Source organism: Bombus bifarius, unplaced genomic scaffold, assembly GCF_011952205.1.
Source record: "Bombus bifarius isolate JDL3187 unplaced genomic scaffold, Bbif_JDL3187 scf7180000007974, whole genome shotgun sequence".
NCBI lineage: Eukaryota > Metazoa > Arthropoda > Insecta > Hymenoptera > Apidae > Bombus > Bombus bifarius.
In genome coordinates, this window is record NW_022884360.1 from 688,553 (window position 1) to 715,789 (window position 27,237).

Below are 27,237 nucleotides of genomic sequence, written 5' to 3' on the forward strand. Positions count from 1 at the left end.
AGTTTCAGCAGAACCCCAACATGATTGAGACTGTAGGAGAAAGTTTGAAACCTCTCTAACAAGTGTTGGAAGTATACGCTTGAATTACTGAACTCATGAGTCATTACCACCTAATGACAAAATCCGCAATCACTTAGTTGCCAACCCAATAGTAAACTTGTGTTGTGCTCCTGAGTGTGAAACTTCGAATATGAATGTTACGCTTGTCATACTGCTTTTTCGCCCATTCAATGTACGTTTAGACAACGTGCAACTGCCCCCTTATTGGTGCAAGCTCTTCGATTTTGATGGGAATCGCGCGGATTATATCTAAGCTTCTTTGTGGCGCGTCGAAGGAGTAAATACTCGAGATCACGAGAATGGGTAGAAGAAGAATGCGCATCGACGTAATTTAAAAAAGGAATTCTCGGTATCTTTTCGCGGTAATTTATCAAGTAACTGGTAAAAATGTTCATTGTTTTGAAAGTATCGACTGTACGCATACAAAAATACCAAAAAAAAAGAATGATGAATAATTTGTAGAAATACAAAGCTTTCTGTATTATATACAAGTATATAATGTTCATTGGCCTGAAAGTATTGACTGTACGCGTACAAAAATACCAAAAAGAAACAATTTATAGGAACACAAAGTTTCTTACTATTACTACAAGTATTTAATATTCATTGTTCTGAAAGTATTGACTGTACGCATACAAAAATACCAAAAAAAAAGAAACGAAACAATTTGTAGGAACACAAAGTTTCTTACTATTACTATAAGTATGTAATACTCATTGTTCTGAAAGTATTGACTGTACGCGTACAAAAATACCAAAGAGAAACAATTTGTAGGAACACAAAGTTTCTTACTATTACTATAAGTATTTAATACTCATTGTTCTGAAAGTATTGACTGTACGCATACAAAAATACCAAAAAAAAGAGAGAAAAACAATTTATAGGAACACAAAGTTTCTTGCTATTACTACAAGTATTTAATACTCATTGTTCTGAAAGTATTGACTGTACGCATACAAAAATACCAAAAAAAAGGGAGAAAAACAATTTGTAGGAACACAAAGTTTCTTACTATTACTATAAGTATTTAATACTCATTGTTCTGAAAGTATTGACTGTACGCATACAAAAATACCAAAAAAAAAGAGAGAAAAACAATTTATAGGAACACAAAGTTTCTTACTATTACTATAAGTATTTAATACTCATTGTTCTGAAAGTATTGACTGTACGCATACAAAAATACCAAAAAAAAGAGAGAAAAACAATTTATAGGAACACAAAGTTTCTTACTATTACTATAAGTATTTAATACTCATTGTTCTGAAAGTATTGACTGTACGCGTACAAAAATACCAAAAAGGAACAATATATAGAAACACAAAGTTTCTTAGTATAATATACTGTTAACTACATATAAGTAGCATAGAGACCTCTGAAAGGACGAGTGAAACAAGTGCTACTTCCAATGATGAGAAAACCAGGAGATAAATGCTTAAATTACAGACAGATTAGCAGTAGATGAAGACAGATATCGCACGCAGTGTACAAGATGCGTCAAGAGAGGGAAAAGTTTTGTGCAAATAATGGAACCATTGCTAGAAACAACAACAATAAATATACGTCAACGTAAATATATGGCGAAGATAAGATTTTGATAAACGTCAAGGTCTAGCGAATAGAATATAAAAACGCAGCATATCTCGCATATCTCTCGTTTTGTTTAATTAATTCCTTGGTCAGAAACTGCAATAATAACTATACATACGGCAATGCCCTAGAAATCATGATACGATCGATAAGGCAATAATTCTACGTGAACAAAATATATGTTTATAAATATTGATGTTCTATAAATATTGTATTGCATTAATAAATATTAATATTTGTAAAGATTTAACCTATATTTTCCATTTATTTATTCATTTATAAATCCTTAATACGTCGTCTTGTCTTCGATGGAATCCAATTTGAAAATTCCTCTGATATATATCAACTTAGCTGATTGCAAACTGAATATGAATGAACAAAAAGCAGATTATTCAGCGCGCAAATGATAAGTAAAGAGCGTGGAATGCAATTTTTCTGTTTGTGACCTGGTTTCCCGGAAAGTAAAATTTGAACATGTTATATTAAGTATTTGATAAATGAAAATATTGCTTCCTTGCAAATGGCGCGTCCCGCGAGCAAACTTTATTCTACCTCTTCCATTTTTAGTTTCGCGGCTAAAATAACTTCTTGTCGATTATCTGCTCCCGTCTAGTTCGGACATAGGCAAAGCAATATGTATGTGTTTCACACAGAAATACGAACAAGTACACATTTAGATATATCGCAAGTAGCTGATATCACAATTAATTTATACAATTATAAAGAATTTGGAGGATAAGTAACGTTTACAAAACGCCGTAGTCGACACTGATTAAAAATGGTCACAATGACGATTAAAAGTCGTCACGATGGCGATTAAAAGCTGACGACGAAAAAATAACGATAAGATTGTGTAAATGCTGCGAGCGTTCGACTACGCCATTATTTTAAACGTTACTACTCTAAATTCCGTAGCTACGTCACTTACTTAAAAATATCTGAATGTGTACCACACGTATTTCTCAGTGAAGCACATACGTACAGCTATTTTCTTTTTTTTTTTTTTTTTTTTTAGCTTTGGTCAGTTTTAACTTGGTTGTCGGGTACCGTTTTCTTAAAATATTTATTTAGTCGAATCTTTCTCTTCTACTTTAATTTTTCTTCACACCGAGACGAAACCTACAGGTAAGTACGTTATACGTAAGAAGGAAAAAGGTAGACACATTCCTTTCCTGAATTCAGCGATTTAACGACGCGGTATGCACGTTCTTTTCGCATTTCTACCTATATCTCCCGCCATTTTGCTTTTCCTTCCTTTTTTTCTTCGATATTCCTACATAACCTACAACACTCTGCCGAGACGAATCGATCGAAACCTGCAAAGTTTGAATCGGTTGAAACGTTTTTAAGTTACACAAACGTAAGCACAGACAGAGACATCTACATACATACATAGGTTAAAGCCAAACACGATAGCCTTTCCTCTTCTCCTAGCACAGTCGGCTAAAAAATTGTATTGTACGTTTTCGACTTGGTTTTTGACGTAGGATCGCCTGTTTGCCGACGCTGCAATGATCGCTAGGGCAGGCTGCGTTTAAAAGAGAAGCCGACAGTGAAAGAAGCGATGCAATATACGCCGCGCACTAGCGATGTCATGTAGCAGGCGTCACGACGAATGAAAATCGTGACGAACGCACGATGCTACCTCGCGGAAGAAGAACGCGCATTGTTTTACATTGCTCAAAGCACAGAAACGTGTAGAAAACTGTGCCACGTCTCTAATATGCGTGTCTATGGAACGACGCTTCGTGGACGTATGTCTTCGAACTTAAGGGATACGATGACTGGAATCTGGCGGCGAATAATGCCGAATGAAGGACTATTTCTTCGAATTATTCGATAATGGAAAATGTCGAGTCACTGGCCAAAGCGTTATCGATGGAGTTTATAGTATTAGGTTATCCCGAAAGTTGCTTTCGTTTTAGAAGAAAATAATAGATGCAACGTTTTTCGTTTTGCATTATTTTATCGAATTATGATCGATTCTGTAATAATAGAACAAAAAATAATATGAAACTATTATTTCCTTGTAAAACAAAAGCAACTTTCGCGATAATCTGATATAATTGTATTAGCTGAAGTATAAATTTAGGGGCTGAATTCGAGATGTTGAGGTTAGCCGAGTGCCGTATTATTCAAAGTGCTTTGAACTTTACTCTGACTTCATTCTTTTCAAACAATTTTAACACAAACAGTGTGAAAGCGTAAATAGTCTATTGTGGGAGCTGTTGATCGAACTTTCGACCAATTAAATAATTAAGAAATCTAAATACGTGTATAATGTAACATTGTCAAAATATTTTCTATCGTTTTATCGTACGATTTACCAAAATATAATAAAATCCTTTCCGTATTATCCGAATTTTTGAATAATATTCCCGCGATCGCGTCATTTAGGATAATCGAGATTATTCTATTGTACTCGCAATTGACTCGAGAAACTTTACTTTTCGGTCCTTGGTTATCGATAGGTTTTTGGTTACTGGTATCAATTACGCCTATTTTATCAACACTGACTTACCAACCACCAGTCATGGTAATGGTATAATGGCATAATAGTATAATATTGTAATAGTACAATAACTCGCCGTGATAAGCAGTCGCGAAATTCTGACGCCAGATAAGATGGCGTGAGAGCAGCGAGAGCCAACAGCTAAACAATCTCGGCAATTCGAGATGTGTTGTCTTTAGAGTGAGTGAAAGATACCTTATCATATTCGTACGGATATGTAGAAAAGACGGTATGCATGAGCACTAACAATCATTTATCACAATGCTCGCAGAATCACAATTACGATTGTCATGTAACTTCATTCGCGGCCGTGATCGTTATTCTCGATCTTGACTGAATTATTTTTCATGAAACAGTTCGACGTAGCTCGCGTGAAACGTAGATTTAAAGTTGCAACGTTACGGTCCCCTCTTATGGCGTAAATTTTACTTCGTTTCGTATTAAAAGTAGAAAATAATCCAATTTTCTCTCTTTTAACTTATATCGGCATTTCAAACAGTAAAACGTTAATTCTTCCTCCCGATTTCAGAATCGTAATACATATTCATCCGATATCGTTAACATAAAATATACGGTTTATGCGATGCATGCAAAGAACAATTATCCAGTCTATTCTTCATTGAAAAACCACCGTGATTGAGATCGTACGTGATCTAATTATTCATGTCACAAACAGCAATTCACGCCATCTTCATAGTAATACAAATTAGAGCTATTAGGTTGTGCTGAACATAAAAAAGATCCAGGGACCAAAGAAAAAGAAGAGAAAAGACAAAACGTAATCCGCTACGACGTGTCTCGTTAATTTGTCGCACGATGTCGCAGTGTTAAATTGACTTGTTACCTCTAAGACAGAACTGAAGTCAAAATGGTCAGAGTTAATATACGACTTTACTACTTTTCGTAGATGCAATCGATTCTTACGAGCATACAGATTACGACGTTTAAATGAGTCATTGCTCGGAATGACATTCATCGGAATACACATCTGCTGTAACCATAACCTTATACGGTCTCAGATAGCGAATAGATTAGCGTAGATGATAATACGATTAAAAAATCTCTTAGAAAAAGGACAATAAGGAAAAACAGTGGATAGAATAAAATACTTTATCTGAATTTCCAAGAATTTCCAACCTTATTACTTACTAATTAATTTCTACCAACTACGTTATCTACTTTAACGCATTAAAACATAGTCAGCTACTTGACTGTTATAAACAAACATACCTGCGTAACAATAACGTCTGGCACACCACGGTGTCCAAATATTCGCGAGCCACTCCACGCGCAACTCTTAATTCACTGCTTTCCTAAAGTTTTTATTGTACAATCCTCTGCAAACTGCTTTTCCCTATTTTAACCCGACCACGCAGTTACATACCACGCTTAAACTACGTAACTGCATAATTACTGTACCACCATAATCAATCGACTGCCTGTTAACCTAACTCTGTCCCGTTTCCTCCGGAATTAGGCTGCCCTGACACCCACGAATGGGCGCTAAAGCCGCCAGTTACTTTAGACAGTCTCCGCCGCGCGGAGCAACGTAAAAACGCCAAACAGGACAGCATGAAAATTCGGTTGCTCATCTAGGAACAGCGGCGCGGTTGCGAATCCTTTTCACCTAACGATAATTTATGCCGTGGACGATCGACCAGCTAGTACGAGACGGAGTGTACAGAGGGCGAGTGTGTGCACTGGCTGAAAAGAGACACAACTGTACATACGCCCTGTACGCGGCAAGCAACGGTCTGCGCGATTGTTTCATCCCGAAAATGATATTCACGGGCCGCCACGCAGCCAGCTCGTAAAAGGACTCTTTTCTTTCCCTCTGTTTCCTCCCTATGCCTTTCTCTCTCCCTTGTTCTACCATCCACGCGTTTAACCCGCTGCCTCGTCGTCCTTTTCTCTCGCTGTCGTATTTTTTAGCAAGAGCAACAGCGTAGGGTTTACCCTGAAAATACATCGCGGCCCCTAGCATCATGCAATTAAACGCGAGTACGTTGGAGCCGCGGCACAAGTGGTGGGGATGCTAGTGGAAAGAAGAACACCGATAGGGCAGATGGGCGAGGAGTGGGGGGCAGTTGGTGGGTAGAGAAAAATCTATCGTCAGGGTGAACGACGCTAAACACTGGACGCTTTGTCGATGACAAGTGCGAATCTCCGGTGGCTTATAAAAGTCGTGGAAATCATCATCATCTGCCTTCCGTTCGCTTTGAGCCTTACATTAATCAAAGACGTCCGCTACCCGCTCTTTTCGTGTATGTCGTCATTTTCATATAACGAACCCCCTTTTCAGCGCACACCAGAGATATTTCTATTAAGTTTCGCGCGATTCTCCGCCAGCCTTTGTCCCCTTTCGTAACGCAAGTTAACACAATTTCCAGCGAATCTTCCTTCGAGATGGAGGTTCGAGCTTCGATTTTTCTTTCCATTTAATTCGTGGTTCGGGTAAGCGTTCATTTGACTCAGCTTAACTCGTAATTTTATTTACTAAGGACCAAGCAATGGTTCGTCGTATTGTTAAAAATATCTCGATTTCTCGACATCTTTTGCAATTTCTAGAATCTGGTTGGGGGGGGGGCGATGAGGAAGGTATCGGGCGAAGTTTTTGGAATTCTTTCGCTGAGTCGCAAGGTCAAGACGTAGATTCGATAATGTAGGTGGATCGAAAAGAATATGGCAAACGAAGCGTCGTGTTGATACAACGATCGCCTGAACTGGGTTAAGCTGTACGCTAAGTTTAAGGTCTAGGTTACCTTTAAATTAGTTTCACGTGGATCGAATGCTATTTACGGGTGGGTTAAGTTAATACGATTTCTCGTGAGCAACAGTTTCAAATACGCTACGTTTAACTCAGGTTTGATATATCGTAAATCTCAGGTTCGAGCTATGCCTGGAATAAGCTGCGATAGACACAACAACTACAAATTCCAATTTAATCTGACATCGACCCGGTTAATTTTATCTTCGGTTTTAAGTCGCCTGAATTTCACTCCACGCTAAATCTGAAGGTCTGTCACAGTTATATCTGCGTCGTAAATTCATTTTGAATAGAATTTAATCGAATCGTGTTAGGTCGGCGAGATAAAATTCCTGGTGCAACCCTTCGTGGAAACGTTTCACGCGATTTTTCGTCGCGTTAGGGAACAAACGGCCGCGCAATCGATACCGACGACGCCTTCGAGTGCTCTTCATTAATGCATAATGCGAGGAGGCGCACGATACGATTTCGAGAACGAACGTAAGTGAGATTTTCGCTCTGGAGCTAACCCTGACGTTGGAACAACCAAATCCGACAACAGTTTTTTTCCACCGTTCAACCAGATTCCATTGAAAATTCATTTCGGGTCGGATCCAACCGGTCTCCACACATTTATTATGCAACATAAAAATATCACATCGAATGATCCTCCTCATCGATGGACAGCTGATATTTATACACGTAAAACTGTTTCACATTATGCAAACAAAATTGTCAAATATGGGACACATGCATAATACGTAAGATGGAATGGAATTTGGTCGATATAATTCTAGTTATATTATTGAAACTTTTTATATTAATTAGAACATTACTGATTCAACTTGATTTATAATTCGGTATTATGTGACGCGATGAATATTTAAATTTATTTCATTAGCGTTAAACTTCGATTGACTTATTGATTACCGACTCGTAATTTATTTATGTCAATCATATTTCAATATAATCCTTTCTTCAACATTCCTTATAATATTATATAATAATGCAGTCGAATACATTAATAGCAGTTCCCTTCACTACACAGCTTAAAATTCTCCTTTCGAGGATTTAACGAACGATTTACAAATAAATATGACGAAATCGAATATTTTCTACTCGAACGAATATTTTCTATTAGAAAAAGAAGCGGACTCTGAAGAAGGTATTCCCTTCGACGATTTACTAATATCGAGCTTTGCAAAAATGTTTCCATGAATTTAATAGACAATTAGATTCTAACAAAATGAATCCGACGAACTCTAATATTTTTTATTCGAAACGTATATTAAGATACCCTGAAAATGTTGATCAAATTTCTAGCTACAATTTTCTTTTTTCGTAAAATGTATTCATTACAGAAGTATAAATTCCCCATACAAGTATGCAATTTCTAAACAAAAGATGAAAACCTGACTTATCGACAGACTGCGGATTTTTATGCGTTCGTACAACATTTGAGAACGCGCATAATATGAAACAAATATATACAATATTCTGAGCGTAATGTTTCCTGTAATATCTGGCCGGTAAAGTAATTTCCCACAAAAGTCCTACTTCTTTTTTTCTTAATTATATCCTCAAACATACGAATTTACACGAAAATCCGCAGCCTATTCATCGATATTCCTCTGGCTGAAAATCTTTTATTCCATTGGTGACATTAATTTCGCTATTTAAACAGGAATTCAACGCAAATACCTAGATTCGTCGGTAAGAGATCGCGACACAGAGTGAGGTTAGGTTCAACAGGTGCATAAATCAGCAAAGATTCGTGGTAGTTACCTCTGTTCCATGGATGATAAGGTCTTCTCTGCCTCTGGCCGAGGTTCGACTGTGCCAGTGCCAGCAAGAGCAAAAGAACCACGAGAAATCTCCTCGCCGGAAGTCCCATTTCACTCTCCACTATCGTTTACTAGCGTCTCATTTGCCGCGGACGATCTTCAACCGATTTTCCTCCGTTCTTCCCTCGAATGGCTCTCTTCGCACAGGGCACAGGGCGGGATGATTTCATCAACTGAATTCAATTTTCCCGATTAACCGATCAGTTCTCTCGAGGATTAAGCCTGGACGACACCTTCTTCGAGGGTTTTTAGGGTTACGAAGTATCTGGTATTTAGAGTGTCTGTCGGATCGCAAGTCTGGTATCGTTTAGATCTTTCGATCGCGTTGAACGTTTCGTTTTAAGCGGCTGGTGTTCGACAAGTGACTCGCGGAATCTGTTAATAATCGTTCGCTACAGAGCAACTGCCCTACAAACGCAATAACTTGGAAATAACCTGCACTTTTTCTTGCACTGGACGAATACAATTTGGTAGCGTCAAAATTGTAATATTCCGATTAATCAATCATCGAGTAACGGATATTGTTGCCCGTCTGGCTATGACCCGACGTTGATGAGCTTTCTATCGACCCTTTCGCTATGACAAATTTAGCCAAAGAACGCTACCGCCATTACAACACAGATTGAACAACGTCCGGTGTATTTTTTCGGCGATATAAATGAGACTCGAAGACGTCGAAAATTTTTTATGGCTTCAACAGCTGGATTAATAAATCGCAGACAGAGTAGAAAAAAAAGCGTCCTTCGTAGATGTTCGATTCGATGAAACTTCTATTAGCCCTTTCGCTACGATGGAATTTGAGGTTAAGGGCGACGCTTTAATTATTGCGAGAATGTTTCAGCCTACTTTCGCCTAGACAACGTAATTAAACATTTGATATCTTTGTATCAATTTTTACATTGATAACGACCGAGGAATTGATTGGAAGAAATTACACAAGAACCTGTCACGTACAAAGTTGCATGATCTTTTTCATGGTTTAAGATAATACGACCGTTGGCTGTACAGATAAGGACGTTTGCAAGGTCCAACTGCGGATAAAAGTTGGCAAGAACTGCAGTTGCAAAGAACAATGTATCGACTGGCGTATTAGTGGATAATAAATTTCACGTTTAACGAGACGTTTTACATCGTTTATCGAGAATTTTGTTCGTTTAACAACAAATTGGGAATTCAGTATCGGCCAAGACTTTGCGCCAGGCGAAGAAAATTTTCAATAAACGAGACGAAACGTCTCATCAACTATCGAACCTAGGGCTAATAGTCGCTAACACGCTTCTTCTTTTCCAACTTCCTTCCGTTCGAAAGAAGAACCTAACCTCTCGACTCTTCACGCGCTTCGATATAATTCTTACCCAATTCCTAATCCTCGATTAGTATAGGTCACAGGTGGCGCTAATTTCGGTTTAAATAAGTCAAGGAAATTTGTATTCGTGTTAGGTTGTCCGAAAAGTGTCTTTCTTTTACAGACACGTCTTTCGCAACGACGCATCTTTATACAAACATGAAAGCTAATCGATCGTTGTGATTTTTATCTTGATAAAACAAAACGGATCATACGTAATTCGATAAAATAATATAAAACGTTGTACATCCATTGTTTCCTTATAAAACGAAAGAAACTCTTCGGACCACCTAATATACAGGATGGTTGGTAACTGGTGGTACAAGCGGAAAGGGGGTGATTCTACGCGAAAAAAGAAGTCGAAAATATAGAATAAAAATTTTTTTTTAATTTTTCCATCGAGACAACGATCTACAGTGAGATCCGTTATAACGAGACGCGATAAAGTGCACGCGTACCGAGCGAAAATTCAAAGTCGATTTTCTCCGAAACAAAGCCTCGAACGAAAAATTGTTATTCTATATTTTCGACTTCTTTTTTCGCGTAGAATCGCCCCCTTTCCGCTTGTACCACCAGTTACCAACCACCCTGTATATTGGCTTGGCAACTAAGTGGTTGCGGATTTTGTCGGTACCACCTAATGACAAAATCCGCAATCGCTTAGTTGCCAAGCCAATATAACCACATAACAAACCAATATGAAATAAATCGATGATCGTTATCCCATAAAATACAAAATAAACTACTTTATTTCGTACCTGGCCGAAATTTTTCGTCGCGATCATGCAACGTCTGTACACCTTTGGAACACGCTGTCCGCAACGTAGTCTAAACGGAAGTCACAAAAGAGAAAACGGCGCTAGACACAGTCTATTCTCGACTATTCTACGCAAAGATCATAATAAGACGACCGACTGTCCCTTGTAATCTCCGATAAAATCGTCGCTGGACCTCGCGTCCGAGCGACCAAAAATCGCTCACAGAGTGTCCTGTGTGTTCCAAATCGAAAACGCAGCACCGTGTCTGTCTCGTGGTGGGATCTTAGAGGATCGTGGAATGTCCAGGCGATAGAACGCGAAAGAAATACGCGTGGGAAGAAGCCTCAGGGCGAAGATCGCCAAGTAGCCGAAGAGCGGAAGCTCTGAACGAAGACTGGCCCTGTGCGTCGATCTGCGATTAATCAGCCGCTGTTCGGCGAGAATTGCAAGCGAAAAGCACCGGGAGCGAGCGTGGAAGAAGCGAGGAGTCACAAGGCTCTCTCGTTAGTCGCACGAGCTTCCTTGCAGCCTCTGACCGGCCGACAATTCGGTTTTTGTTTTCGCGGATTACCAGAGCAGAGGGGGGGGGGGGCGACGGAAGAAAGGAAAAGCAGGCGACGGTACGCGGTGGAAAGGCAAGGAAATTGTGCAGCGAACAAGACACAATGGTCTTGCGGTGGCGCGGCGACACGCTGTGTTTTTCAATTATTTTTAATTATTTTCTGAAAGCCGCGACCGCGTTTGATGCACACACCAACCCCCGGCTCGACACACAGCCGTCCCGCGTCTCTCCGCCCCTATTTTTCACCCTCACCCTATCGATCCCTCTCGCTTTTCCACGTCCAATTTAAAAACACGTCCACTGCCCCTCCCACCCACCGCGTCTTTTTCCCATTTTCCTTCGTCCTTTTTTCGCGTTCTCTGGGCCGTCGCTGCCACCGGTTACCAGACAAAGAGGAGAATTCGAAGAAGAGGAGCTTTGAGTCGGAGCTTTGTGCGACGGGAGCACGCAGCAAGGTGGAAATAACTGCGGGAATTTGACTGAATCGACGACACAAGACCGCGAGATCCTCGTTTTTAACGTAACGTCGCCGCGGTTGCTGTCGGCCGATCGTACCGACTCTTTTCCACAACAAACCAGTGGACTAAGGATTTTTATGCAAATTCCTCTTTTCGTAGACGCCATTAAGGAACTACAAGTTTCTCAGATTTTTCCTGAAGATTCTCTTTTTTCCCGCCGACCGTGTTACACCGCGCAACGTATTTCCCGTATTTTCTATATTTCGTACACGCTGCCAGCCATAAGCGTTAGCACGTTTATTAATTCGTTATACTTTGCACGATTGTTATTCGTATTTCTTATAAGAAACGAGATCATTTCTATCGAAATATTCTAACAAACTATACTTCGCTTTATGTTGTATATTTATATCGTACAAGACACGAATGCTACGAATGAATTAACAAATTGTAATTAAAAGGAAGCATTCGAGCAAATAAAAGCAGTGGAAGGCACTCGATATCCATCGGACGGAAAACGTCGCACGAACTGTCCGGATACTTGCGACAGATACCGTGTTTTCCTATGACACATGCATTTTGAATGTTTTTACGGCTTTAAAATTTCAATAGACGCAAAAAAATCCGCGGTCCAGCGACGGCTGAATTATTCAATTTTGTCATCGACGAAGCTTCCGAAATATACGAAACTATTGGGATGTAACATTGTCGTTTACAAGATGACAGATTTGCAAATAGCGACGACTAAAAATTCGCACGATCAGAAAACAAAGAGATAGAAGAACAACGAAGCCTCTTTTCCTTACGATCGATGTCGATTGATCCAGGAACTTACAACGAGTCCAACTACGTTTAAAAAATCTCTGAAACGCAACGATCCATAGAAGCTGTGAAATTTTCGTTTAAATTGCTGGAGATTTCTACAGGTCCGTTCAACGCGTTCCATGGATTTTACGTTAATTTACTTACGGAGGAACGCGTCGATCACACGTCGACGACGACTGAAATTCACAAGAGCGAAAACTTGGCGAAGATCGATGCCCCGGAAGATCGCGAAGCTCGCGGCTAAATACAAACGATGCGAGATATCTGCGAACGTGCGACACTGCACCAGACTCGAACTTTTCGAATGTTGCAAATTCTTGGAATTTCGAAAATTTCCCAACACAGTCCACTCGACGGAAAGATGATGATACTCCGTCGTCTTTGATCGCGCGATCCTCGAACAAGGTGTCTGTGGGATCGATCCTCGAGCGAAATTTCCGAGGCGCGAAGAAGATGGAAGAAAATGGAACGACGATATCGATGGTCGCGATGGATTCTTTTTACCTGCGGATGCGAGTCGCGACCAAGAAGCAGAGAAATACGCGCGGTTCTCCGTGCAGACGCCGCGTTGGCCGAAGCTGACAGACTGGCAAACTACTAGTCGCCATGAACCGAACCAACAACAGGCCACCCCACCTCCGCTGTCAACAAGGGAAGCGTGGGAGGCACTAAGCTACTTTGCATTTTTTTTTTCATTTTTTTCGTCGCTGCAACTAGCGTCGACGCTGGCGTCGCGGCGACCAAAGGCGAGCCCACGCTTTTTCGATTCCTCCTTCGATGTATCTACGACGTACGCGCGGAATCTTCGGCCCGAATTTTCACAAGAGGCTAGGAAAATCGCGGTTTTCTGTCGTCTTTGCTGCTTTTTTTTTCTTTTTTCTTTTTTCGGATGCCGAGGAAAAATGCTGAAAGGATTGGGCGAGATCGTTGAAGCGTCTTTTCGGGAAGGGGGCCAGGCGAAAAAGGAGAAAATGTTTCGGCGGAGAGACGGAAGGTGTTGGGAGGTTCGTGAGCTTGGGAAATTTTTGTACGATACAGGCGCGAAATCTTCGGTTTAAATTTATTGAGCGAGGGAACGTGCTGTTTCTCGCCGTTCTTTTTGCAAATTGGTGGATTGGAAAAAATGGTGCGAGGGACTGGAAAGGGTAGTGAAATATTTTCCGCGGAGAAAGGGAAAGCGGTTTGGACGTAAACGCAGAAGAAACGTAGATTGAAATGTCTAAGATATTGGGACAAAATTGGAAAAAAAAATGGAGCAGGAGATTAGTGAGATGTTGCTGGTAAATGTTTCTCAGATTAGAAACTGTTTAGAAAAATATTAGAAACTTTTGCGGTCTTTCGGAATCGTCGTAACGCGTGAATCCTCACTTGGAATATTTTGCAAGGTTCCGTGCAAAATTTACGAGAGTTTTAATGCTCTTCTATTGTCTTTGTCAGAGAAACGAAGAAAAAAACAACGTAAATGTTGGGAAGAATTGATAAAACTGTTAGAAGATGTTTTTTAGCAGCTTGCCCGGGAGATGTTGTAGAGAAAAGTGCTTTGTTACTGTGCTTCACCCTCGGAATTTCCATAGAATACGAACATAAAACATCGAAAGACAAAACATTGAAATTCTCGTTGTTCGTCCGTTCTCGAAAATTTTCTCAAAGCTACGCACAATCACGTTGGATCTTTTTACAAAAATTCTATGAAACTTTGCCCAGAAAAATATCCTGGAAGAGAGAAAAAGACAGGAATTCGAAGTTTTGCAGCTGCACAGAGCAACGGATCCATCGAATGATTTAGGCGGCATTTACAAGATCGTAAGCAGCTTGTTCGACGAACGAGCGTGAATTCGTGGACAGCGGAAGGATATGCCTCGGTTTCGTGATCGTTCGGTGCTTTGGAAGATTGCGAGTGACTTTCTTTCTACGCCGCCCCCGCGGAACTCGTAACGCGACACCGGTTTCCAACAGGACTACAAGCGAGAAAAATCGGCAGGAGGAATTGACATCGTTTTAAAATTCCGCATACGAAAATCGAGCAACGAGATCGCCTACGATCTCGCGGCAAAAACATTGTCGAGAAACTCCCAAGACGCTCCTATCTAATTAAAGCTGCAATGCTAAAAATACCGATACCGCTATCCGATCCTGCAAATTCGAGCGCTGAACTTTCCAAATGCTAATCTATTCGAATGTTCGAACTAGCGTGTGGAACAATTTCGACCTTGCTCTTTCCTCGCCAATTGCAAAATGCAGTAAACGTAACGGATCGGGAGTTTTGCTAACTTTTAATCAACTTTAAAATTCCTCGGAGATACGAAAATCTCAAGAACTCGAGGAATTCCGCGGAGGCGATGAAAGCGAGCGATTTTTTTAAATTCCATGGAACGTAAAGCGAGGAAAAATATCATCCAACGATTTGAAATTCTAACTATCGAAATTTTCAATGAACAATTTTCCAATGCTTCTTCTCTTATCTCGCGGATTTTCAAATGTCGACGATATAATAGAATTGCGGGCTTTGTTCACTTTTAATGAACTAACAGATGGTGGAATTTCAACAACTTGAGCAACTCGATTCATAGAGCAGAATTCAGCTCGAGGATCGTCAGCCAGGCGTCTCCGATCATGGAGATCCACGGTTTACCGATCGAAAGTGTCGAGAGCGTGGCCGCTAATATCTCGAAAGAGCGAACGAACCGGCCCGCGCCGTTTCGAACGAACGACTGTCGACTGGCGCGTGCAACGCGTCGCAGCCGCGGCGGCTCTGCCGCGCGAACAGCGCAGCGGCGCCGTATTCCGCGCGCCTCTATCGACGCGCATGCGTGCCGCTATAGACGCGCATGCGCATAGCACCAGGAGAAAGCCGCCAAACCTCGCAAATTGAAAACCATCGAATCGCCAGATGCCTTTATCGCCGTCTAATGATCATTCATGATAATTAGACTGCGGATTTTTATGCAAATTCACATCTTCGAGAATATAATTGAAAACGTAGAACCTTGGTAGAAGATCGTTTTACGAGTATTATAGAAAGTACTGTACTTTGAATGTTTCATACATTTTGTCGTATTACGTGCATTCTGTGCAATCTTGTATTTTCAAATGTCCTGTAAATGCGCGAGAATCCGCAGTCTAACGATGATCAATTAGGCGCTCTGTAGTGAGGATAAATCGAGGGAAATATTTATGAATTTTCTGACAATGTGGTAGTTTAAACATTTTTCCTCTTTTTTTTTTTGTTTAGATAGATTTAAAGATTTGATACAATTCTTCTTATAAATCTTTCTATTCGTGCACGAGTTTTATTGTCGATAGACTTCTCACGTGATTAATAAAACATTTTCATTCGCAACTTCTTTCAATATCTTCCAATCGATTTATACTGTCCAATTCTGTTTTTCACAATTTGCGTCTACGAAAGAGTGCTAGGTCCCACGATCGTACAAAAATTTAGAAAAAAAGTGAAGCGTTTGCAATAAACTATTAGCTTATATAATTCTAACGTTCCCTTTGGAGCGAATATTTCTTGAATTTGTTGCTAATCAATTAGCCATAATTCGTTCTAGTACTCTGTGTGTTATTATTAGCTGGAATACTCTACAGAGGGAAGAAATTTTAGAACGCTACAAGTCCTACAAAATCGGAGCTTTAGATCTACAGATCTTGCACACCTAGAGATTTAGTCTTCGACAATGCGTTGCGTCCACTGAGCTACATCGTTGTTCGAGCAAAATCTTTCTACGTTGGATACGATTCGATCTCGTGCATCGTACAGACATCTTTTAATAACACCCCACATTTACCAGGTTACGTATATTCTTGTTCGAGTAAACTATTTTTGAACTGGATAATAAATAGCTGTCAGATTGATCGAATCTGAAGACGTTCCTCGAGAAAAACACCGAAATACCAATTTAATCGTCCCGAAGAATTCCACAAATTAATTCAATAAATAAAAGGAAGAACCAATACGACGAAGCTTTGAGTCTATCGCTCTTGAATTTTTCCATCGATGTTAACATTATGATCTACGCGGCATTTACAAGGACGTTAACATTATGACAATACGATACTAATTACTATGCAATCGACTTGACGCTCGACGAACGTCAACGAAATCATAAAAGAACGTGGAACAGCGATATATTTTAATTCTTTCGTAAGGAATTTAACTTGTCGGTTTAGTAAACTTTTTTAACAACCTTGAATAGTATCCGCGAGCAGAATATAGCAGGGGTTGGCAGGGTGAAATTTAAGGTGCGCTGTATAAATAAACGACAGTACAAAAGATATGGTGACCGGTCTATTTAATTCTCGGTCGTTCCATGCGAAAATGTCCCCAGATCAGAATTCTAATTAACACCAGCCAAACGAGATTATCCTACAGGCTGATCCAATTTCCAGCGACATAAACCATCCGCCGTGGGGCAGCCTGTGAACGAAACGAACATAAGAAAACACGTTTCGTTGGCGGATTATAAAAGTTTAAATAAAATAAGTTGAGAAATCACGGTTCGTGCCGGCGATATGACGGCCGTGGAAACCCAAGGAAAAAGCTGTTGCACCCGTGGAAACCTAGACGTGGCATTTATTCGAACGCGGCCTTACCTCGCATTTTCATACTAATGGACTTTTTCAACTTCCTCGACACGGTGTAACCAGCCTCGAATTATCTTTTTGTCAGATGGATTAACGCGTGCTTGGGGGATACTTTGCGCTTCCGTCCACTTCTCCGAAGGAACGTGCAGCCTTGGAAATTCGCGAATCAACCACTTTCCACGATTTTCCCAAGGATAACGAAGAAACGCGTATTAGGGTCCTCGAGGAATTTAGTCGCAGGCGTTTCAGTCGAACGAAGCTCGAACAGATTCGAGGGGAAAATTCACGATCGAGCTCGTAGCCGGTCAGATTTTCCCCAAGTACATACTTTCATGTGTGTACAACATTTTTATCGAAGAGTCGTCGGAAAGAACGTGAAATTCGAAGGAATTAGATTAATTAATAATTAGGAAGCCCTAAGCGCCTAATTAAGTTTTAAAATGTGGCCTCATAGAGAGCGAGGAGGCAGCTTGCGCGCAGCGCACCTTATGGTAAATATGGAGCTGTTTGCAGGAAAATGAAAATTGCAACAACAAACGTACTGCGTATAACGTGCAACTTTGGCAAATATATTTGTAGAATTTCAGCGGATCGCAGAGGTTGGGTTGGTTTTTGTGGAGGAAAGCTGGATGATCATTCATCGTTAAAGCTCGAACGCGAGTGAAAATAGGGCCACGGATCGATGTTTCGAACTTGGCTCAAGAACTCTTCATCATCCTTACGTGCAGTCGTGAATCACCTGTGACGATTAATGCTCGGTCAACTATCGAATTGTTGCATACAAAGTAGCAATTTTGGACAGATTTTTGTCGAATATTTCTCGCGGGAGGAACAATTCGATATTCGATGACGAAGAAATGGTAGGAGAGAAAAGTAGAAAGAATTGCACGACGATACGGCGAGGAAGACGTTGTACTGTTTCACGGGTCGATCAACGAAAAATTGAAAATCGGAGAGCACAGAGGAAACATATGGCGAGTTCATATTTGTTGATTTTTTATTTCCATGTCAGCTGCCTAACGTGTAAAATACACGTTTAGCTCGGAAGTGTGTCTTTCTCTGGTGTATGGAATTTTGTAAAAGATTAAAAATATAATAATTTATCCTAAATGGAAGCAGAATAAGAGAAGAATTTACGTAGAAAAGAAGAGAAAATTACAATAAGTAGAACGTGATACAATAACCGACGTTCTTGAAGCACTTAACAAGATCCAAAAATGCATATTTTATCCTGCGATTGATTAAGAAGCGTTGAATCTTAAACTGCTTCGATTAACTCTCTTTTTCTAACCGTTTTGTCCCTCCCTCTCTTCTTTACGTTTGCAACTCTTCAGAAATCTTCCCCTTTTGCGATACTTTATCGATAAAAAAACGTGGAATACACAAAGAAAGGTAGTAAAAATAACATAACACTGGAACCCAATACCTTGCTAATATTTGTTCCAACATGAAACTCATTTAGAGGCCACGCAAACCCGAAGGGAACAGCCAGGTTAAAAAAGGCAAACTCTTTCGCTAGCTGTGGCCACTCGCACGTCGAATTCCTCGTCTCCAACGACTTCCCTAAAAATTCCAAGCATCCTCGACCAAACACCCAACCAACCAACGTTAAAAAGAAAAATCCTCCTCCCTCGCCTACCCTCGGCAATTCCCAAAATCTCTGATCCGCGAGAACTGGCGAAAAAACAAAGAGTAACCGCCCTCTCAAAAGAAACAAAAAAAAAAGAACAAAAACAAAAACCAAAAAAAAAAAAAATCAGAGAAGCGTCGGATTTATCGCGAGTTCGGTCACGTCGAAATTATAATCCATCCGCGACGCTTCAACCAGATTTACGACAGCCAGGCAATCCCCCATCGACGGTGGCCACCCCCGGCAAACCAGCCAACCAACCAACCAACCAACCACGCTTTCATCAGCCGCGCTTTTTAGAATTCATTTTCGGCTTTAAGCTTCATTTCTCGGCCGGGGAGAATTAAGCTGGGCGCGGTGGAGGGTCGGTATGGCTTGGTCCGGGGGACAAACGGCAGATTGGTAGGCGTTACCCTGTCTGTTGCCACACTTAAGGGGTTCACACTGTGTAACGAACCACCGTCGCCCTCCCACAGCCACCCCCTCGTGAACCATCCCGCGTTTCCCAACTCTCTACGTGCACTGGGATGCACGTACATACACGTCGAAATATGTCGCGATGGGGTAGGCAACAACGACCACGCGACCACGCGACGACGACGACGACGACGACGACGACGACGACGACGACGATGACGATGGGGATGAAACGGTGGTGTTGGTGTTGGTGGTGGTGGTGGTGGTGGTGGAGGTGGTTGGTCGGGCGGGCGGTTATTTCGTGGTAACAATTCCCTGGCTTTTTTGTAATTTACGACAATACGAACGCGACCGGCAGAATTACGATCCGCCCTGGCGCGACGCGGCTGCGCGACCTCGAATCGTTCGTTTAATCCGCGGCTGGCAAGGAATATTCACGGCGGAGGCAGCCGATTTCCCGCCGTTAGACGCGTTTCTGGCTGGTCCGTACTTGGCACAGCTTCTGAAAATCATCCTGCAGGATACGCTGGTACTCCGAGGATGAAGAGGCTGGGGGGAATTTTAGGGAAGTTGAGGGATGAAGAGGAATGAAGGGCAAATTTTAAACGAAGGGGTGTAGGGCAAATTTTAAACAAACAAGGGCAAAGTTTGCAGATGTTGCGGATTTTATAGAAGTTAAAAGTAAGAGGGCAAATTTTGTAAATGTCAAAAACTATGGTAAATTTCGCGAAAATTAGTGGCGAGAGGCGTAGAAGAAATTATGAGGATAGTAAAAATTAGTTGAGCGAGGGTGGGAAGAGTTTCGTAAATATCGAAAACGAGGGTGGGGGAGAGTTTTGCTAAGGTCATAGACAAAGGACGTGCGATCAGCTTTTTTTTTTAATGGTCCACTAAACGCTGAAAACCAGACTGGTAGGAAGAATCGTAAAAATGTAAGAAACAAGTAGCGTAAGGGGCAGATCTTGTAAATCGTGTAGAAACAGAGGTAAAAAGTGGAAGATAAATTTTATGGATATTAGAAAATAGTTAAATAAAAATAGACAGAGTTTTGTAAATATCGAGAATGCAAGTGGGGGGAATTTTGCAGAGAATCTTTACGAATAAACAATGTACGAAGAATTGTTTAAAAAACAAATTTACAAAGAAAGACTGGGCAAAAATTTTGCAAATGCGTGTTGAAAAATTTACGCCATCCGACAACATAAATTATTAGAAATATTTCAGTTCTTCTTCTCTGAAGTATGTCCATTGTGTTAAGACGTAATGTTAATATTAATTGTTGAGTAATTAATAGATTAAATAATGTTCATCTTCAGAGTGTTAAAGTGTTAGGAAAGATATATTATACACTGGTAAACGTTTAAATGAAAAATTTGTCTTTGAAATATGTTCACTGAACCATTTCCAAGGATGTGCTGATACGGATGATCCTGGGTCGTTAAATAGGTAAAAAGAATTTTCTAAACAATAAGTACACGATCGATCAATTTATGCAAACTTACGAACGCGAAACTCAATAACAGAGTCGAAAGTCAACAACAGGAGGAGACTATGAAGACTTTCCAAGCTGGACTCTAATTGCTATGGAAATAAAATATACATTTTAGAACGCCTTATCGCGTGAAATATTTGCGTAGAGGGGAAGTCGTTGATTATAATATCGGCAAATTATCAATACTTATTTTATGTCGCAATTTGATAACGTTAGGTGGTTATCTGAGCGGATCGCGGCCTCGGTGGTCAGGCCATTATCTTTGGTCTTGATTATTTATGAAATGAGCCCAAGGCGCACACGAGGCTCGCTCGCGCGGAAACTTACACCGTCCACGAAATTTCGTGGCACGTCGAAGTCCACAGGTCGGGAATTATTTAGTAGCTGCCAGGTCCCTTATCAGGCAATAACACACGGCGGGCAAATTATCCCTTACCCAACTCGTTGATCCTTGGCGATATGTGCGGCAAAAATATCCATCGCTCGTTAGAAATCGCCAGAACCATCAGAAATTTCAGAATCAAGATGATTCTCCGATGTTGAGTACATAACGATTCATAGAAACGTCTCTTTGTGTTCGAGTATTAGGTTAAGTCAAAGAAGACTCGAGTTGGGTTCGAAGACGAAGGAAAATCCCTAGGGTTTTGTTAGATATGGTAAGACACACGTGACACAGGTCTGCGTTAGACCTGGATTAGTTTAGGGAATTAATAAAAATCCCCTATAAACCTATTTCTCTCTTTTCCGTCGAATGTAGGTTTATACGAAACATCTGTGAGCTACATTTAGACTAATCGTAATTGGATTTTGCTTAAGTTTCAAAATTGATTAAAATTCTCATGCTTCTTCTTTTTTAAATATGACATTACAGTATACGACGAATATCTGTAGGTCGGGTTTAGGTTAGGTTCGAAAATCGACAGAAATCCCTATACTCTTTTTATATTTTGTAAACAGAAAAATCCACGGCAGAACAGTGTCGAAGGTGGACTCGAGGATCGATGCAACTCACGATTATCGATACGCCACGGATTTACAAAAATCTTCCACGTGATATTTAGAGATAAATCGAAGATCCATCTTCGAGAAGGATTCTACGACATGGTACAAGCGTGATCGTTACAGAAAGTGAGCGCGTAGTTCTTAGCGACTGACTTTGAGAAACCTGGGGCCTGAAATTCTTAAAGAATTCGTTGCAGTGGCTCGTGAGTAAACAAAACCCATCACCAGGTTTACTCAGAGCCGTCGAACGAGTAGTTACCTAAGAGCACAATTGGGTCAGGCTCGCGTTAAGCACGAAAACGGATATAAATTTCAATTGTTTCAAAATATAGCAATTCGCGTTTGCAACAGATCTACGTTTGATTCGGATTAAACGATAATTTTCGAAATACGTAGGAAACGAAAGATACGGAAACAAAACTTCGGTTGGGCTTGGACGTTGGTAAAATATGATTTCGTTTCTGAAAACTAGGACGAGATCGGTGGTAGCGATGTTTGTCCGTGCAACAAGAGGACAGGAGAGCGAAAGAAAACAGGAGACATTCAAATTTTTCGCGAAAGCTAAGTGGCTCGTTAATTTATCGATCAATGATCACGCGATGCGGTTGAAATTCGTGACGTGATTTATAGGCAGAACGAACGACTCGGGCGCAGCAAGTTTTCAGACAAATCACGCTGCCCGAACATTCACGACACATTTGCATATGCTTATTTTGTCAATAAACCGTCCTCTTTCGTTCGCCGGTGAATAAAAAAAACCTTCGGTCCTGCAAAGGATCTTGTTCAAACAGGGATAACGCAACGTTAACCCAGAGAATAAAAATACTTGGACCGGTCAAATTTATCCAATGAACAATTATTACCATAAAGTAGACATACGAGCAGAATTGTAGATTCGAAAAATAATTTTGCTTAATTCTTTGCGCTCGTAATGACAGCTGACGTACCGACCGTCTTTTTCACTACGAATTTTAGAAACGTGTTCGTACTTACCAAATTGCTATGAATTTTCTATTGAAAAATTTCTTCTCTTTTTTCAGGCAAATTTAATGATACGTTCGACGAAACATCTAAAGAAATAACTTCGACTTTATTCAACGATATTCTCGGCGACAAGTTCTGTGCAATCTCTTCGTTGTAAAAAGATATCTTCAACGATTTCACTGTTACCGATTAACGAACGATTCGTTTAATTTAATTAATTAATGTTCACAATCTCAACGAGACTACCGCGCGATTTACAGGACAAATCATCGAGTAATCGTAAATTCAAAAGATGTATTTTTCAACATACAACAGATTGATCTGTAGGTGAGAGAAATTAATATTAATCATCTTTGAAATGTATCAAAGGGATTGCACATGTTTGAACTATTTTTTGACTATTAAAGGAGTTCAAGGTTAGACGTTGAAAGAACGACTTCGTGGTCGAAATTGAACACTAGCTTGAACGATTGCTTTGGTATTTATTATTTTACTGAAATAGGCGCACGAACGTTCCACCACGCGGTGAACGTTCGCACAGGGTGGTCAAAAAATCGTGCACGTGAAACGTTTGAGCCTTTGTTGGAAAACGTTATCCGTCAGAAAGTATTTAGGATAGAACAACTGCTGGCTATTCTAACGTAATTGGTACTCAAGTTTGTTGAGCTGGCCTTGGAGAAATTGAAATTCAACCATATTGACGCTGGCCCCATTCCAGATATAACAGATTATTTCGCATTCGAAATTTCAACTAACGGATCGTATTTTATTGGAAAACCTGCGTGCGCGATGTAACTTGCGTGTAAATTAAGACAACATCCTTGAAATTCGATTCTCAGAATTTACTGTTCCGACAATAAATGAAACGTAGCTAGTTTCTATAAAATATCTCGAAATTTTCGATCATTTGCTGCTTTCTTCTCTTTTTTCCAGTTCTTGAGTCACGTTTGACACAACTGTTGAGTCGGGAACAAGAATTCTGCCAAATATCGATCGCGCTAAAAGTCGACATGCGACACTTGTTAGTTCTGCGAATTTTCAAGATACACAACCAGCTAGCAGCAGTTGCTAAGAAGGCCGAAAACCCAGGAAAAACTCCAGCGTCAGTCGGAATATCCGTTTGAGTGCCAGCGGTGTTTGAAAAAACAGGATGGAAAAATCCTGAACAGCGCGACAGCGCTTGCCTCGATCGATTGCGAAGAGAAACAAGCGGCGCAATAGCGCTCGTCGTATTTGTTATTTCTTGTACATCTATATTATTATATACGCGTACTGTTGGTTCATAAATATTTCAAGTTTTGTGCAAGAAAAATTACTGAGAAGATAACAATGAAATAGAAAAAACCGTGGGTCGCCCGTAGCGTTCAAACGTACTGGGACCTTTCGACACAAAATCCAAACAGCGCGACTCAGACGGTTAATCGTTGCTACGTTTGATCCGGAAGAAGAGCTACCTATGTCTGAATTATTTTCTGACGTGCGAAAATGTTACTCTTATTTCATTTTGCAGTGCCAGTTGAACGCACTAAGCTTCTACTCACCGTGCACAGTTCTGAGAAAGCTCCATTCTAAGTTCTCGTGAAAGGTCTAAAAGTGTGCAAGTCTGAAGTTCTCGCGAACGTTCCATTCTAAGGATAACGCGAGCGTACGCTGATCGAGCTCGTGTATATCGAACGCAGACAAGAAATCACGAAAGAATGATCGTCTGAGATTTCTATATTCCAAGAGCTGAGCCCAGATACCGATAAGCGGAGGCTTGCAGCTGACAACCTGAGAGAAGCTTCCGTAGAAAATTCACGCGTGTCACCCCGTGCTGTCCTACTTTAATCGCACTAAAGGAATCTTCAAGGTCAGAAAAAGAGAGGATTGCACGGTTAAACGAGGAATCGTTAAACTACCTAGACGGATGCAAGTGGAAAAGGTGGATGCTTCTACCGAAAACCTAGCACCGCAAATTCCATTCATGCAACAAGGACGTCTAAACTCGGTGTCACCAGGTGACACCCATCCCCGTAACCTCGATAAATATCCCAGAACTGTCACTCCAAGCCACTGTGCAAAGTTACCGCGCTCATTATCGATTGCACGATGAGAAGCGGAGCAAGCGAATGACTGCTTACAAATTCATCCAAGCAAGGATGATGCAGCGATTGCCATCATCGCAACGATGCCCACGTGTTTTTTTTTTTTTTTTTTTGCACACCGCGTATACCAGGTCGAGAGGACGCACCTGAATAATGTGCTGGGACAGCAGGGGTTGACGTTTGTCGTGGCGGTGCCTAGCGTGCTGTCGTTCCACCTACCAGCCTAACGTACAACTCCCCATCCTCCCCCCTTGCCAACCTGCCAACCATACCAAAGCCTCGTTTCCCGACTTCCAGCAACGTTCGCTTCGTCCTGCTCACCAAGACTCATAATTGTCCCCGTCCGAGCTGGCATATCGCGGAAGCAAACGGGGGACACGAAAGTGGTTATGCGCATTCCTATCCACCGTGCAGGATCAACGGAGGCGGGAGGGCGAGCACGAGGGTCATCGGTAGCGATGGCCTCAACACGGATGCCACTCTGATCAAGAGCTGTTTCGATTTAGTTTACTAGTTGTCGGTATAGCTATAGATGGACCTTTCTAGTTTGACAAGGAACGCCGCAGCGATACTTGTTCTCGGTACCAACGATCATGGTTCTCCTAACTCTCGCTTTGTAACCACAATGTGTCTCGTATTTGCTAGGAAACGATCGTCTCGTCAAACTATGCGAAAGACGGGATAGAACATCTCTTTACTGGGATACAGTGAGATATGGAATGGACAGTGAGAGACCGTGGTGGAACAAGCATTAGCAACTTTAGTTCCTTTGGCAGCGTTAGCAACATCGTCGTGCAGGTTTTAAGAAGATTCTATAAGCTTGTGGCGTCATGTGTCGTCGGTTTGGTGAGAACTATCGTTGGAGATGGAACAGCTGGATCAAGAAATGCTGCTTCTGTGCTATCAGTTGATATTCCCGGCCTCCTGTTAGGGACACAGTTTGCTACGAAAACGATGATGTTTCCAAGTGTCGAAGATAGAACAATTCTCCTCGAGGGATACTCCTTTGGTACCATCGGATGTCTCTTTTTGCTTCGAAGAGAATTCTCAAATTTTTGGATACAACGTGTCCCAGATCCGATGAAGAGAAACGATCTTTGGGGATATCGTAGATGGATCGATGATCCTGTCTAATGTCACTGCGATTGTGCAAGATTAAAGGTGTACGTTTAATTATACTGTATCGTAACACAGTACTCCTTGGACATTTCTTCGACATTTCGAAGAATCCGATCGATCGTTCATCGATGAAAAAAAGTCTCATTTGCCGAATATGAAAATCTTCTTCGAGACATCGCGATATATCGGGAGACACTTAGAGGACAATTTTACTCAGAAGATCGCGATCCAATGGATTCGAATACCCATCGCTAGTAATGAGGGGATAAGGTCGATGGTCCCCTAACGGTTGAATACTTGAATATTGATTAAGCATGCACATCGCGATTACTGGAAGCAGGTAAAAGCAGCGGTCTGCGTGTCTCTGGATATTTATAACGAATGCCTCTGTCTGTCTCTCTCCGACTTCCTGCGAGCCAGAAAAACTTCGACTTCGAAGATGTGCAAAACGAATTTCACCGGCGATCGACTTTCGAAGATTAACTTTCGACTCATTGTTCCGTCGCGGTTTGGCCCACTTCCACGCAGCTCCTGTATTTCTATTTCAAACAGGGAATTTAATATCCTTTGTTACGTTTCTAGACCTCGCATAGCTGACGCACTCTCCATTAGCCGCAACTCTGATCGAGAAACTTGAGAAGACCTGGCCTTCCCCTACTTGCCTACTTGTAACTGAGAATTGGTACTCGGGATTCGTAGTTTGGCCTAATCTGCAACCATTAAACGCTACAACAGTAGGAGACTGGCTGTAGTCTCGAGGACTAATCCAGAGACTGAAATAAGTTACCGTAATTGTTGTGTCTTGTTGGTGTCCTTCGCATTCCTCTTTTTTTATCAAAAGACTTCTCGATAGGTTTAACGAATTAATTTAACATATTCGTCAAGCATATTACTGACGCATACGTTGCATCACTCGAATTAATGTCTTCGGTATAGCACGGTGGGATTCTTGTCTTTTTGCTTGTTAACGAAGAAACATTGGACAAATTTAACACGTCGTAATACTATAAAAATGGCCAGCTTGATCTTATTGACCTATCCGATGTGGAACCGTTAATACCAATTATCGACTCGGTAATACGTTATGCTGATAAAAAATTCGCGATCCGAGGTTCCAGCATCACGTGACCGACTTCCGTGGCCGTTGGCCATAATCATCCGCCTCTCGACGGTGAAAAAAGCGCGGTAAAACAGAACGGAAGAGCAAAAGCCCTCGAGTTTT

At 41.1% G+C, this 27,237-nt stretch overlaps 1 protein-coding gene across 2 annotated transcripts in view; it reads right to left on the minus strand.

Annotated features, from left to right (window-relative positions):
* The window catches only part of LOC117217134 (basement membrane-specific heparan sulfate proteoglycan core protein-like), a 186,140-nt gene that overhangs the window by 84,654 nt on the left and 74,249 nt on the right, over positions 1 to 27,237 (minus strand). The window lies entirely within an intron of this gene.